Below are 17931 nucleotides of genomic sequence, written 5' to 3' on the forward strand. Positions count from 1 at the left end.
TAGTTCCATGTGGCACAACAATTTCCGAAAGATGCCTAAAAGTTGTTTGGCATTAGGGTTATCATATTATCCACCACGCATATGTATGGCCCCAAAAACAGCGGCGCAGAGCCATCTTGTGTTTAAAATATGATCCCAAATTCGTTCTCTGCACCCTCGAGAACCTCGGATATGATATCTATATTGTTGAAATCATATATTTGCGCGGTGGCCATCTTCAATTTTAAAAATGATCCCATTCTTTAGATATCTGCACCCTCGAGAACCTGGGATAGGATATTGTTGAAATCATAATTTGACGCGGCGGCCAAAATAATAGTTTTATAACTAATAGCTGGCAACGGCGCCTCTATCGTCTCGCTTTTTAGTTTCATCGAGTTTCAAATCACAACGATTCTTAAGAAGTTTAACTTCAACAAATATTTCGTCGTTTGACCAATATTTCAAGACCAAGAAATTCGTCTTCGATGTGAAGCCAATTATCCCAATCCAATCTCATAACTTTCATACAGTTTCAGGTAGCAACAGGACAAGTTTATCACGCACACTAATCGAAATTAAAATAATCAGTAATAAGATTAACTTATCGATAATTTTGTATTCCCGAGCATTCTTATAGTAGGGTGATTGATAAAACGTTACGTCATGTCCTTGTTCTATTGAATATTGACTTTGAATATCGATCGAAGCGTATTGATCGTGGAGAAAATAGGTCATACAGAAACAGGGTTTTTGTTTTAACTTCCCAAGCCGATATGATGGCCGCTTCTGACACAGCTGCCAATAGTTAGGTGTTGCATTGTTGATCAAATTTATATTTGTATATATACATTGCTAACCGCACTGTGGATGAACACACATCCAGACAGTGAAGGTCGAAACTGAGTTAGGACACTTGAATTCCGGCTCAGGAATCATGTGACCTAGTTCTTCCGGCTCTGTCCCCTTGCATAGGATCATGAATTTGATGAAATAAATTAATGAAAAACCATTTTCATATCAAAGTTTAATAGTTCGAATAAGTAATCAGAACGAATACTAATTATTTAACTCTACAATGAGAAAAATAATGTACAAAAATAATAATTATAAAACTTATTACTTAGGATTACATTGAAAATAGGAACAATATACTAACCGTGAAATATGCCATTCTTACATACATAATTTGCCTGCCAGAAAACGAAAAAACAAATTTTATCAAGTATTTGAGTAAACTCTTAGTTGAACGCTTGGATTTATTGATTTAGAACAGAAAAAATAAATCGAATTAAGTACCTAGGTACTTCGTAGTTAAGTTACAAGTAATATTATATAAAAACTCATTGTAGAACATTATTTGCTGAAATGAAGTTTTTTTTGAATTGCCTAAGTACATGCTTAGTTATTTTATTGCGAAAAAGCTAATTCTAACTATTTCCGTGGGCCATGATCGTCTAAAATGAAATTAAACCTATTACTTTTTATATGAGTTAGGTTAATTGCGTCAGAGTTATAAAATTATATATATTGTAAAAATATTTTTATACGCTTTCAATATCAAGCGATTACCGTTTAAATTTTAAAGCCAAATATAAAAAAGAACACATCATCACAATATTATTGTTTCTAAAATTAAAGATATGGCCATTATTTTAGAATATATTTTTTTCAATGTAAGGCAATTTCGTTTGGCATGTTTCACAGTACGTGCTTTGTATAAAATATGAATACCTTAAAATGATTATGTCGATTGAAATATACTCAATCTAATAAGTACCATTATATTACTTAGAATTACGTAAGGACTTTCAGACACAAAACCTCTGTGATCTATGATAATATTATGTACTCTAGGTATATCAACTGAATTTAAAATTCGCTAATGTTGGTACACCCGCGAACAGATGACAAAACTTCATAGTAGTATTATTCATAACAATTAAATGTATTACTAAGCACATGAATGATGTATTTTTGTATTTTGTCAAATATTTCAATTTGAAATAGATCGTCATTCAATCATAAGTAATTATAGTTTGATAACCAGTCAATGGGTCCCAAAGTCCTCATTAACCAATGCAATATGCAATTGTATCCTTTAAATCCATAACCGATGATAGTCAGCATTTTTTACACAATATACTTAAATAAAATGCTGAAAACCATGTATAAAAATAGAATGATTAATGATAATATCGAGAAATGTTTCGAGTTCAAACTAGTTCTGTAATTGATTTCAATGATGCTTTTAAAAATGTTCATTTTGGCACAGAATTCGTAGTTTGAACTCGAAAAATCTCTCAATAGACCCTTATTAAATTATTTCGTTGGAAAACTTTTTATGTAAGACAACGGTTCACGTAATATGTTCCGTCCCAGTATAATTCTGCTTGCTTACAATTCATTCCGCTGCCGCATACACAACTGTAAAAGAAAAAAAACGTTATGTTTATGTTGCTAGCTAGTTGAAACTATTCTTGACTTGATTGATTTTATTCACTGACTTGTATAAATACCACTGGACAGGCTGTTCCATATTATATTTGACAGCAAATTTTTTGTGCCTATTTGAAGCGCAACTCGCGAGCGTCCAGAGAATAATTTTGACGTTTATTACAAATGGCTGCGAAGAAACGTACAATACTCTGAAGTATTTTTGCATTTTGAATTAATTTTGTTCGTTTTCCCTGTTATTTATACTTCAAAAATCAACGTAATATTTTTTTTTTGTAAATAGTTTCCCACAGTCTATCGATGTTTGCTAAGGTTGTCATCACTAGTTTTAGTACCGCAGACTCTCGCTATATGGCCAACAGCGCCAAAATGGCGAATATCAAACAGGTACTTTCACTTGGACAGCCGCCAGTCCAGTGGTAGGTATATATATGATAAATAAGTCACCAGATTGTGCATGATAATCGGCGCCTATACTCTAATGCAGCAGAGGAATCACAGGAGTGTTGATGGCCTTCTAGGTACCAATCCAGAAGCTCCCCGCAAGGAGTTCAATCCAAATTTGGTTCTACGAGGAAGAAATTTGCTTGATTGTAAACACATGTCCCAAAACTGTTTTTTTTTTTATGACACTTAATGTCATGGACGAGAAGAGCAGGACGTTCAATTGATGGTAATTGATAAGCCCTGCCCATTTATTATATTAAGTACTAACATAGTTTCTAAAATACACTAACAATTATGGGCCAACAGTCTGAAATAAACAGATTTTATTTTTCATTTATTACAGTGCAGTGCCGCTCAGGATTCTTGAAAACCCCAAAATTCTGAGCGGCACTACAATTGCGCTCGTCACCTTGAGACATAAGATGTTAAGCCTCATTTGCCCAGTAATTTCACTAGCTATGGCACCCTTTAGACCGAATCATAGTAATGCTTACACGTTACTACTTCACGGCAGAAATAGACGCTGTTGCATCTACACTATAAAATAAAAATATAAAGATTTTACATGAAACTTACTAATTGTTGGGAATTTCGGTTACAGGTTCACTGCGTTTCGGAATTAGGGACCAACCACAGGGTGTGCTAGGTTTGCATTCTATTTCAGCAGGTTTTCTGCCGACAAAACTGGCCTCTGACTCTACAGCCCTCTGAAAAAAACAAATCATTTTTAACCGACTTCAAAAAAGGAGGAGGTTCTCAAATCGTCGGTATGTTTTTTTTAAGTTTGTAACCTCTAAACTTTCTATTGGGTGAACCGATTTTGATAATACTTTATTTGAAAGCTGGTGCTTCCCGTGTGGTCCCATTGTAATTTGGTCCAGATCTGACAATGGCATCCATGAGAAAACCATAAAAGTCTTAAATTTGCTAAACATACGTATAGCAAAGTGGATGATAAATTTACGAATAACTCAATATCGCGCCAACCGATTTCGATGATTCTTTTTTTTAATTAGAAAGTATATTTTAAAGATAGTTTGGTGAGAGTTTGATTAGGTTATGATTACGGAATCCATAACAAAGTAACAGAACTAGAACTTAGTAGTTAGTGTAACTAACAATTTAGTTAGTGTACTTCAAATTCACTAAAAAATTTTTTATTAGCTTCACCTGTATGTATGTTTGTTTGTAACCGACTCATTTGGACGGGATTTTGGCCCATTTGAAACAGACAGATTTCGTTCAAACTGCGTAGATTTATCAAGGACCGATGACAACACCTGCATTAATTTGATGAAATTATTCCATTTTTCAATTCGGAAAATAAGATTTTATAATTCAGGAATTGATGTTAATTTTAAATTTCTTCTGTATGTTTTAGTTCGGTTTTAAAAAGCATGTTTATAGTTTTTTTTTAACTACTATTGATAGTAATAAATAAAATATTGGGTTAGTTCCGGTGGCGCAGTTGTTTGCTGAAGTCTTGGGTTCGATCCCCGGGCTATGCAAAATTTGTTGGGTTTTAGTGTAAAAAATTAAAAATATATCCTTTGAAAATGCTTAGACTTATTATCAGTTATAGTAAAAATACTTTTTATAATTTATTTCTAATTTCGATTTTCCCAAAAAAAAGGTAAGTAATTGTACTCTATTTTTTTCGATGTTTTGACAGCTGTCATAGTCCATATAGACGTATAAATGATTTAAGGTGGGAATGATAAAAGTCACACATCTTATCTTAATATATATAAATTACGTGACACGTTGTTTGTCCGCGATGGACTCCTAAAATAATGAACGGATTTAAATGGGGATTACTTCATGGAGTGCAGTTTGGTCCAACTTGAGAGATAGGGTAGTTTTTATGTCGATTTGGGACCCATAATTATTTTTATTTTCAATATTTGTTTTGTATGGACTTATTTTCTATGAGAGAATTTATTGACTCGCGGTTTGACAGTTCTGCTGTGATAATTATAACAACAGGGCGCAACCTTAATTCATTAGCTCAAACCCTTTCATTAGTCAATAAGAAAATATATTTTATTTTTTTTGACATTCATAAGTGTCATTTCCGTGACCTACGTGAATAAACTGATTTTGATTTCATTTGATTAGCTTATTTTACGAAATAATTCTTGATGTTATGAAATATTATTGACAAATTAATAAAAAAAAATATGTACAGAACAACGTCTGTCGGGCCAGCTAGTAAAATAAACATTTACTTTCACACCACTGTTTAGAATTATTGAAATATGTTTGACGTCAACGTATAAATTATAAGTTATTTGCTTGATAACGGAGGCCCTGCGGTGTCAACAATAACTGTCAGTAAACAAGTTCTTATTCACCATAGAGTCTACATCACGAAAGAAGTCCCGCGGCATTAAATGAAACTAACTAAGTATCTTTATCTTAATATATATAAATCTCGTGTCACAATGTTTGTCCTCAATGGACTCCTAAACTAATGAACGGATTTCAATGGGGATTACTTCATGGAGTGCAGTTTAGTCCAACTTAAGAGATAGGATAGTTTTTATTTCGATTTGGGACCCATAATTATTTTTATTTCCAATATTTGTTTTGTTTGGACATATTTTCTGTGAGAGTATTTTTGACAGTTCTGCTGTGAAACAATTTCATTATAACAACAAGGAGCATATTATTATGTTACAATGAAAAATTATTGACAAATTCATCGAAAACGGTATTTTATTTATTATGTATAGAACAACGTCTGTCTGGTCAGCTAGTAATATATATATATTTCTTGTGTGCGTTTGTATGTCACTGAACTCCTCCTAGACGGCTGGACCGATTCTAATGAAACTTTCTGTGTGTATTCAGGTGGATTCGAGAATGGTTTAGATTCACTATTGAACTACATACCTCCTAAACGGCCGGACCAATTTTGATGATTTTTTTGTGTGTTGCAGTGAATTTTGAGATTGGTATGTGTCTTCAGGTGGATTTGAGAATGGTTTTGATTCACAATTGAACTACCTCCTAAACGGCTGGACCGATTTTGATGATTTGTTTGTGTGTTCCAGTGAATTTGAGATTGGTTTAGATTCTCAATTCCGTCCATATACTGTATTTTTGTGGACTCCTCCTAACGGCTGGACCGATTTTTCATATTTAAGACGTGTGTCCGAAATTTCCGACAGGACAACGTCTGTTGGGTCCACTAGTAATGTTATAATATGTATATCAAAAAAATTGGGATATGAAAATTTGTAGTGACCAAAGTGTACACATCCACGAGTCTAGCAATATTTCTTCACATGACCGCAGCGAAGTGTCTACGAGACTTCTTTCGTGAAACGGACCGTGCTGTATTTAAACTTAACAGTTCTCTCTGTTCTATTTTATTGTGGTTTTTCCGGAAGGTTAACAGCAATACCAATGTCGAAATGAGAAATTGAATGGTTGCAACGGGTTAAAGTCAGTCTGTACCTATTATTTCGTTCGATGTGTAAATCCTTACTAACATGAGCAATTATTAGATAAATATTACTGAAATTTAAGCTGGCAAACAAATGACTCAGAAATGGAAAAACTGAAGCGGTTTATTCAACAAAACCTATATAATATAATCTTTATAACGGCGATATCCACATTAAAAGCCACGCAGATTAAAAAAAACGACCCGACAGAAGTAATAACATAAACTTAGATTAAGTTGAACTATTCAATACTGAAATTTTTTAACTTGAGAAGAGCTACGGTTATCACTTAAATGTTATGTATGTATATAAATATGTAAGTAAAGGTTATTTATAAATAAAATCCTTCATTGATATTTGTTTATTTGTGTAAACGGTAACTACGCAATACTCGTGATAGAAATCGTCAGCAACGATTGCGTCACTTTTTGTGACGGAAAAATAGAAGACATACGCGACACATGTTTGGCGTAGAGCCACCATGGTATGTTCTGGATATTACTTTAGACTTCGGAAACATCTTGTTATACTACTTACAAATAATTAAGTATATATAAGTATAGCCTGTATAGCCGAGTGGTTAGCGATCCTACCTACTAAGCTAGAGGTCCCGGGTTCAAATCCCGGTAGGTGCAAGCATTTATATAATGAATAAAGATGTTTGTTTCCGAGTCATGGATGTTTAAATGTATTTATGTATGTTTATATGACTTTATGTATGTTTAAGTAAGTATATTGTATTAAATATATCATTGTCTTGTAACCCATAACACAGGCTATATATGCTTAACTTGGGGCAAGATAATTTGTGTAAAAAGTGTGTCAATATTATTATTATTATAAGTAAGTAATTTTATATACATTTTTGTGAGCAAACAATAGGTTTGAACAATCCTCATAATAATTTTTATAGATATATGGTTTAACCGCTATAGCGTTGCGCAAAAGCGTATCTCTTAATAAAATATATTAGGTTTAATAAAATTAATAAAAACAGTTTTAGAATAATGTTACTTAATTGTAAATATTTAAATAATATCTGAAGCAGTTCCAGTCTTGATAGTTTCCTTTATTTGTTATAGTGCTATAAATACGTGATAGCTGACCTATGGTAAGAATTAATCAATTCCTATGTGAGTCATACCGAGGCATGCAATATGCACAATTGTGTGGCAACATCCAATTGTACTTGTAGTCTACATACAGAGTTAGGGACTAAGCGCACTTATTCAGATCTTTTCAGCTATTGTCCATAGAAAACAATTATTTTGTATGGAGACGGACGTGTACGCGTCTATTAAGCTTTCCGCGTCCATTCTGCTTTCGCGGCAAACCAGCATAAAATGAGGATAAATGTGTTTTTATTATGCGAATGCTATAGAAAGCGTTCGGCGCTGTTCCGCCGCGTACAACGCTGTTCGCCGTCGAATGCGGCGGAACAGCTCTTTACAGGGATGGTTCGCGACTCCTTGTCGACAAGTTGCGACCTGTATTGTTCCTGCATTGATTTGACGTAATCATTATGCACGCAAAGATTAAAGAGTGCAGACGTGATTTAAAGTTTCGTACGCGGCTGATAGAAGCAGAGCTGTATAAGTGTGACCAAAATCGTTCAGCGAAACGCGAATGGAGCTGAATAAGTGTGCGTAGTCCCTTATAGATACAGTATGTGGACGTGACCGAAGTCACGCCCCCAGATGCTGACGTTAGCGGTACGTGCGTCGCCATCCGTCATCCGATATTTAACAATTCCCGGAAGGTCAGCCGGGAACGGGGACATTAATCAGAATGCATATTCCTACATCATCCAACGTTTATAATGTCATTTTAAATAGTGAATACTTTCTTTTCTGTATTTGAAGTTATATTTCTTTACGCGCGTTATGATGAGAGCGAAATTTTAACACTCAATTTTCACAAAAGTAACAGGGTGAAGTTGGTTACTAAAATTTTCTGACGTTTGCGACATTCGTTATTTTTTGAAGTTATACTTCTGTAGGCGCGTTATGAAAAAATGATGAGAGTGTAATTTTAAGATGCGCGCGCATTACTGTAACATACAAGTAACAGGTTGAAGTTGGTTCATAAAATATTTAGAAGTTTGCGTTATTCGCAATTTTTTTTTTTTTGGTTTTCTTCATCCATTATTTTTGTTGTCTTTCATACTCCATAGGAATTCTTTGCTGTTCATGGAAGGTAGTTATATTTTTTTATTAGTTTATCGGCCTGGATACTAGTTCTTTTAGCTAGGCATTGGGAGTCGTACCTAGAGCTAATGATTCTAAGCTAACGTTTGTCCGGAACTGCGTCTGATCTGTTTTAAACTTTTTGTTAATTTTATAGGTATTATATATTTGTGGCAGGTTCATACCAAAATCAAATACTAAATAAACCCAAAGGCATTTCAACAGAGGAAATGTAACGGAAATGTTGAGATGATGTCATATACAGAGGATATAGAATATCGAACACACGATCGATATCGTTGTGATTGTGTTGAATTTCGAACAGATAGGGGATTTTTATACTGAAAATTATCAGATTCAAAGTACTAAGAATATGTGAGTTTACGTTAGAGAGTTGATGCGATTAGAAGATGCTAGGGAAGGAGGTATTTGAGCTACTAATGCTATTTTTGTGGAGCCCTGGCCCTAATATTACTCAGAATAGATAAGTAGATTGATAATGATATGGCAACAACGTCACGCACAATTTTGCGACTGAATTGAGCCGTCGCAGCTCAATTATACGACCCCCGACGTGCGTTACCAAAAAATAATAAACTTTTGCTGCATGCCAAAAAAAGGAGAGTGTATATTTTATTTGTTTGTAAAAAAAATCTTTACCCTTCATAAGGCCCACAAGCAAATTTTTATACGGGGCCCCGCCAAAGCACGTTACGCCACTGGGACCTACCTACCATTCAGGGAAAAAGGCGTAGTTATATATTATGTATATTTAAATATTGAATAGTCATTTAAATATATATGGAATCACTTTTTTATGTCTGGAACACAAAAACAAGCAATGGTTAGCTTATTAAATCTAAATCAGGCACATTTCTAAGTGTGAATAAGTAATAAATAAATATTGAGACACACAAATTATCTTGCCCCAAACTAGGCATAGCCTGTACTATGGGCACAAGACAACGATATATTTAATACAATATACTTACTTAAACATACATAAATTCATAAATAAATACTTATCCATAACTCGGAAACAAACATTCATATTCATCATATAAATGTTTGTACCTACCGGGATTCCAACCCGGGATCTCCTCCGGGGCTATAGGGGTCGCCAAAGCCTTAATAGTTTATCGACGAACGGAAATTCAGTGCATAATTACGTTTTCATATTACCTATACCTTCATCACACTAAAACGTTCTGATTTCAAGATTGCATTTAAGATTTTTTAATAAAGCTCGGAACTGGGCTTTGTGAGTTCCAGACGAAATTAATTAGAGACACGATATATTCAGACAATTTGTAATGCCTGTTGTATAAATAACAATTTAGTCACCAGAAAGCCCAATAGAGATTTGCGTGGCAGAGGCCCTGTTAGGGTTGAGCCTAAAATAAATATGTTTTTAAGAAGCGCGTACTTCTACCTAAAAGGCTAGCAACGCTCCTGTGATTCCTCTGGTATTGCAAGAGAGTGATGACGACGGTGATCTCTACCCTTAGGAGATCCCTATGTTATTCCTATACCATAAAAAGTGTATATTATATAGTAACATGATATTTTTACCTTATAATTTTTAAGTAACCTGATTTAATTATTGTATAAATACCTATACTTAATTCTAATGATTTGTAAAAAAATCTTAATAATTAATGCATAATTTCATCCGCTATGTATGTATGTATATGTATACATATTATATGCCATGTATTCTAGAAGAAACAAAAGCGTCGTTATTGTATGACACCATTAAACAAACTAAGAGACATTTTATTAGTATAACATCGCCACAGATTAACAAAATAATTTATGAATCTATGAACATCGTTTAAAAGATCTATAAATGTTATGTTTTCTTATATGTTAGTTAATTACGTAGACACAAATAAATCAAATTACTGTACAACCCTATAGTGTTAACTTACATTTTGTGATTCTGTTGTAGCCGATGGATGCTTCGAGAAATCGAGACTTGAGAGTGCAGAGTGCAGTGCTCGCTTAAGCGAGATGGCATTTTTTGTACACTTATAAATAAAATTCTTTATTGGTTTTAACTGGCACAAGCATTCTTTATATGCTTAAAAGGAGGTTCTTGCCACTATTTATTATTATTTATTTATTTACACTTTACAATTACTTCGTTTGGTATTAGGTTTACTAACCCTACTATATAATATGGTATCCTACTTTTCCTATTCTATCCTATTTTTTAACAGAATGAAGAGCGCATATTTTCTATGATGAACAAAGTGGAAAGATGGGCACAATATAGTCAATATCGGTCTGGTCAACATCAGAGTTAATGGTGTTTTGTAACTTAAAATTAGATTGTTATGATAGTAAACGAAAGGTTCCTAAAAATAAAAACATATCAATCAAAGATCAAAGCATTAAAAATATTCATAGAAATGATATAAAAAATATGAATTTTCTTCTACTATATTTTTTGGTTACTGAATACAAAAAAAAAAACTACTGTTAAATAATAAAAAATTGGCAGCCCTAATTCGTATCTATGTAGTGTTTGAACACAACAAAACACGTGTCACAATCTTTTACAATTATTTTTCGGTTGTTAATAAAAAAATATTTAAAGAAAGTATTTTCTATAAGAAATTATTCCTTTAAATGAAAAAAAAGTAATTTATAATCAAAATAATTTTGTTGTTTTACAAAATTACAAATACGTTTTTATAAATTTTATTATTTGGAATTTCAATATTACTTTCATCAAGTAGAAGCGTTCACTTTCACCACGATACCAATGTGTTTTCGGTTTTCAAAATATTTTAGTTCGTTTCTTCGACGTAATACTCTTGTAATTCCTCTGGTGTTACTAGATAGTATGGGCTGCGGTGATTACTTACGAAAAGTGACACGTATGTGTGTTTAAAAAATCTAAAAAAATACTGCTTGAAAAGATAATGATTGAAATTTAAAATTAACATCAATTCCTGCCTTATCGACGAAATGAACAAAATTATATAAATTAACAAAAATCTTATTTTGCTAATTGAAAAATGGAATAATTTTATCAAATTAATGTAAAGTCATCGTTACTTGATAAATCTACAAAATTTGAACAAAGTCTGGCCATTTAAAGTGGGACAAAAACGTGCCCAAATGAGTCGGTTACAAACAAATATACATACAAGTGAAGCTAATAAAAAGCGCGTAATAACGTTGCTCAAGAAGTTTTCATTTCTACAAATCGACGCACGCTTTTTTTGTCATAACAGGAGGAAATTTTAAATAAAGGAAATTATTAAATCAAGCTTTGATTTTTAATGTACTCCCTGGTTACATTGCGTCTAAAAATCTACAGCCTTCTAATTTCGGATATTGGACATAGTAGAACTCTTAAAAAAATGAATGCTATTCGATTTTGATACTATGAAATATAATATATACTAGAATCCTAATAATAACATCAATGTTGCAAACTATTGGCGATATATATTGATTTATTTTAATGTATCGATATTTTGATTTACCTATCGATATTTTGCAATGAAAAAAGTTTTAAATAAAAGAAAGTTCTAGATAACATTTACTGAACAGTTTTGTACGCGGTTATTAAATTATGATCCTTTAAAAGAGTTTGATATGATGTATGTGCTTGTGATAGCTCGGCTAATGGACTGATTGTAAAACTCCTATGAGCCCAGTTAATATGGGTACGAACCGGTGGCGTTCTGCGACCCACATGAGCTCATTTGGTGATATCATTGTAAATTATAACAATGCCATCATTTTGAATAAAATGAAAACAATATGGCCAGAACTTAATTCAAATTAAATCACTAAACTATCATTTTAAACAGAACGCATGTTTTATTTATTTCATTTTTCAGCAAATGAATATTACCTAAAATATTAATTTATAGTTTTGACTTTATTCGTTGCTTCACATATTTGAAGTTATACTTTTTTAGGCGCGTTATGAAAAAATAATGTGAGTGAAATTTTAAGAATTAAGATCCGCGCGCATCAACACTAACACAAAAGTAACAGGTTGAAGTTGGTTTTTGAAATTTTCTGACGTTTACGTCATTCGTTATTTTTTCGTCCATTATTAGGACAGGCAAAGGGTTCGAGCCCATACAGCCGTATTCATTATTTAATAATTAAGTGTCAAAGCCATCTTTTCCAGATTTTTACAAACTTGTTCTTTCTAAAAACGTAATAGCACGAGGAATAAATCATTTTAATGATTTTTGCTTCGTTAGGCCAAAGAAGCTACTACTATTCTTGCGTGCATACATAAGTACACACACTTTTTTTTAATATTGCAAATTACCTAAATACTTAAATTTTACAAAAATAAAAACAAAGATTACATAAACAGAAATAAAATGTGATCTTCTTCTCGAAAAATTTATACTTATATTTTGACAAATAAATTAATAGAAAATATATTAGTTTACAGACCTAGTTTAAATGAAACCTGACCCGTAGAACATATTATACGGTTTTTAGCCAATCGTGAGCCTAATGCTGTCGAACAAGACGTAGCCACATGTGGAGAATATTAGGAGAGCCACTAGTATTATAAAAGTCAGAAATAAACAATATACCTACTAAGTTGGAGCACGTATTACAATGGTTTGAAAAATAACTTTATCCCATTAAGTATTTTATTTTATTATTGTTAAAATTTCGAAGTACCTTTTTACGGTTTTATTTTATATTTATATTTTATAACAACAACGAGAGATTGCCTAAGCGAGGCAAGCCTGTACCTACAAAATATATATTTAATTTCAAATATAATGTAAATACCATTAATTTTATATAATACGAAATCGACTAACACACTAAAAAAAGGGTATTATGATATGTATGAGTTATAGTTTTACGTACTTACTAATTACAATTTCAATTTGTAATATTACTACGGATTAACGGAACTGTCTGAACGGTTTTAAATAAACATTTTTTTTCTACTGAATCCAAACTCCTTGTATCTTAAAATATCGATAATAACCAACGCAGGTTTATTAAACGTAATTTAAAACTACCCACCAAATAAAAACATGAATACAACATTAAGATTTATTTGTTTGGGTGAGTCGAGCGGCTGCCGTTTATTCTAAGTTTAGCTAAAGCTGCTCATTTGCACCCCAAAGGACCGCGTTCAAGGTGACGAAATTATAGAAAAGCTTACTCACTCAACAGATAATTATTAATCTTACGACAGCTGGCAAATGTCGTGGAATAATATAATATGATGAAACAGAGAAAATAATCAATTCAAAATTAGTTTATGTTGTTTATTATAAGTAAGGTATATTTTCTTTAAATATACCTTTGTTTTATTTCACTAATTATGAACATTAAATTAAAATTACAAAGCAGAGGGTAATCACTGGATGAGTTCACTCTGCACAGGGTTTACTATCCAGAGGAATTAATTAATTAAAGTTGCCTCTGTGTTTTATGGCATCAAGAAGAAATGTTTGAAATTATAATTAAAAATGAATGAATGCAACGAAAATAAAACAATAAATTTATAGGGTAACAATAAAACCGGTTTCCATCTCATATCATGTCACTTGAAATCTTTTGAAGCTTATTCGAATTGTATTTCGAATAGTAAAATTATACAAAGTAGGTATAAATGAGTATTCAATATTTTAAATGATAAACTCTCGTTAATAAATGATCCAAATCCCATCCGTACCAATTTTAGTGAATTGACAATAATTGAAAACAATATCTTGTTTATGCGCAATTATCGACAAATTGCGTCAATGACGAGAAAAACACAAACATGTTTATTAAAAGAAATACATTCTAATTAACTTACCCTAGGACGAGGCACAATAGCGACTGCCAAAGAGCACATAACGAAAAGAATGAGAATATTTCGTAACATGATGTCTTCTGAGAATTTAAGAAATTCAAAAGTTACAACCACTAAGCTCTTGCGACGACCGGAGTTAGAGTGTTAGCGGCGTGCGTCTGCCACCCGATCTTATATGTTTCTTGATTTCTTCTATCTACGTATATGTTAGTAGCTACCGGTGCGTCACGAGTGATGACTTACCCAATGTACAAGTAGTACATATAGCCCTGCTACGACGCACGGTTGACATACGATTTATTACTAATTTGTTGTCGCGATTTAAATGACATGAATGAACGGTTCTATGTGTGCCTACAGATAACTGGTGATACGCACGCGGCCTCCTCAAATTCAACCAATCAGCGCTCGCGATAGTTGTTATTGAACGTACTACGACTTACCCGAGATCGATGATCTTCATAATCAGTTAGCCGCTCTTCAAGTAAATAATTATTTAGGTGTTGAATCAATAAAAATAATGACAGCCATTTTATTTATCTTATCAATTAGTCTTAAACTATTTTCAAGGTACTCGATTGCTTGTCAATAGAAACAATGTTAGAGATTTCTTGAAGAAGTTTGAATTATTAATATTATTATTCGTAATTTACTATTGGGCTGCTGTATATTTTTTTATTTTTAATACAAGGGTACCAAATACAAACATTCAATAGACTACCTGGGGAGAAGGGGTTAGTTACATTGATAGGTGGAACATAGTCAAGTATCATATATCAGATACATAATCGCTTTAAGGGTAAATGTATACACTTCTATAATAAAGTACCAGCTACTGTTCAGGCATTATCTATAAATAAATTTAAATGTTTTATAAAAAAATGGCTGTGTCGTAAATCCTATTACTCCACTGCTGAATATCTAAATGATCGGACAGCCTGAGACTAGATTGTGATTATTTTATAGCGATAGAAATGATTGTACAATATTGTATTTTTTATTGAAAAGAGCGCAAAAATAATGCTGGGAGAGTTTGTTGCGCCCCTTCTTCTCTCTCAGAGCGCCATTTGTTACCGAAGCTCTAAGTATCTAGTAGTTATTAGAAATGACATCAAAAAGAATTCTAAAGAAATCAATTTTGAGAAAATTAATGCCTTTTATGCCTTTTATCATCTCGTAGTAGTCACTCGACAACTTGCGTTCGGCAGTCGACACTAGCAAGCAAGCAACATGAAATCGATGTTAGAACAAATCGTAACCGATTTAGTGAGATTTTATAAGGCCTCGACCGTACTTTTTCCTAAACTGTTTAAACTATTTAGGAATGTATAATCGCATCGCTTCAATTTAGCCGATTTAGTAATTACCTAGTTGACGTCTGCGTTTTGTTCAAGACCCACTGATAGAGAATTTCTCTTCCAAATTATTAATGGACTTAAATATATGTTCGATAGAAGTGAATAATTAAAGTTTTTCAGTCTGTGAGCATTATGCGAGTGCTCACGGTCTGAAATATAACGTAAATAAGACAGAAATACTGGTATTTCGTGCGGGCAAAGGTCCGGAGAGGGTACCTTAGGTGTTGTTGGATGGCTCAGCGGTTCGAGTTGTAACAGAGTTTAAATACCTGGGACATGTTCTTACAGATCACCTGAAGGATGACTGTGATATTGAGAGAGAGAGGAGGGCACTCTCGATTCGTTGCAATATGTTGGCCCGAAGATTTGGCAAATGCAGCAATCCCGTCAAGATTGTACTGTTTAATACGTTTTGCCTGTGCTTCTACACCTGCCAACTTTGGACGAAATTTCTCAAAAAGTCATACACGACAATGCGCGTGCAGTACAATGATGATTTTCGCATATTGATGGGATTGCCTAGGTACTGCAGTGCCTACTATATTTGAACCTCCGGAGATAACGCCTACGACGCTTTTAACCCAACAGGCGGAATTTTCCGGTCAAGCCCCGCCGTCCGTCGGCCTAGTAGCGTTAGCAACTTAACCACTGAACCGGTAGATAATTATTCATTATTATAATGTTAAGCATTTTTTCTTACATTTTATTCTTGCATCTGAACATAACATAATCTATATATATATATATATATATATATATATATATATATAAATGAATTGCTGTTCGTTAGTCTCGCTAAGACTCGAGAACGGCTGGACCGATTTGGCTAATTTTGGTCTTGAATTATTCGTGGAAGTCCAGAGAAGGTTTAAAAGCTGAATAAATATGAAAATGCTCGGAATTAAATAAAAATAACAATTTTGTTTTTCCTTTGATGTGTCCACCGTCGTTCAGAAATCAAATAGAAAGAATAGTTTAAAATGAATAACTTACTAGAACTAACTTTAGAACTTCTTTCTAACTTTCTCAGGAGGTAAAAAATAAACTTAATTTTATATACAGAACAACGTCTGTCGGGTCAGCTAGTTAATAATATTTACTAAGTATTTTTTAGTTGCACGAAATATAATAAAAAAAATACGGGTTACACTCCACTGCAGTGCCGGGAGAAGTGAAAACTTACAAGTTTTTTTGTTTACATTAAAGTTGTTCATTTTTTAATATTTTGGAATGGTTAGGGAATAATTTCGCACGAATTGCTTTATTTATCAGTATAAAAGTACTAGCACTTATGTGGGTGAATACAATTTATTTTTTACGCTATCGTACACAAATATGACAATTTATATTACTTACATAGAAATATAACTAACTATTTTACATTAAAAAGGTTACCTCTCAGAAAAACTTTCGATCAGCTCGCGTGTCCTGACGCGAATTTAACATTTTATACCCATCCGATGAAAAGTGCTCAACGCTGCTAAAGAAGTTTTAACTAAAATAAAAATACATATATAAAAAAGTTCGTTATTATTCAGGTAAGGAAATGAACTATTAATTTTGAAGGACATAAACAATCATGATATTTTTCTAAATTTGTTTGTTGAATTTGTAACAATATATTGTATACTGCCGTGAAGCAGTAATGTGTAAGCATTACTGTGTTTCGGTCTGAAGGGCGCCGTAGCTAGAGAAATTACTGGGCAAATGAGACTTAACATCTTATGTCTCAAGGTGACGAGCGCAATTGTGGTGCCGCTCAGAATTTTTGAGTTTTTCAAGAATCCTGAGCGGCACTGCATTATAATGGGCAGGGCGTATCAATTACCATCAGCTGAACGTCCTGCTCGTCTCGTCCCTTATTATCATAAAAAAAAAAACTTGAAATAACATTAAACGTATAAATCAAAAAGCTTGGATTATGTCATATGGTGTTCGTCCCTACGCATTACATGCCCATACCAGCGTAATCGGCCTTCTTGCATTTTATGATGTATTTTATCATATATATGTATATATCGGATATACTCATTACGCATTTTGTCTGACCATGTAACACCCCCAGACCAACGCAACATTTTCATTTCGGTGACATGCATTTTTTGTTCGTCACACTTTCTCATTCCCCAGCATTCGGATCCATAGAGCAAAGCTGGTCTCACTGCTCGTTTGTACACGGTGCCCTTAGTTTTAATTGGCATTTTTGCGTCACATAGAACACCGGTAAGAGATCTCCACTT

At 33.1% G+C, this 17931-nt stretch overlaps 1 long non-coding RNA gene across 1 annotated transcript; it reads right to left on the reverse strand.

The window, feature by feature from the left end:
- Positions 1–991: 991 nt before the first annotated feature.
- Positions 992–14505, reverse strand: LOC126966285 (uncharacterized). The gene is made up of 3 exons (XR_007729703.1): positions 14337–14505; positions 3460–3590; positions 992–2406 (listed from the first exon to the last, which is right to left on the reverse strand). It is a non-coding gene; the product is annotated as an uncharacterized LOC126966285 (long non-coding RNA).
- Between the last annotated feature and the right edge of the window lie 3426 nt (positions 14506–17931).

This window comes from Leptidea sinapis, chromosome 9 (genome assembly GCF_905404315.1).
Source record: "Leptidea sinapis chromosome 9, ilLepSina1.1, whole genome shotgun sequence".
Lineage (NCBI taxonomy): Eukaryota > Metazoa > Arthropoda > Insecta > Lepidoptera > Pieridae > Leptidea > Leptidea sinapis.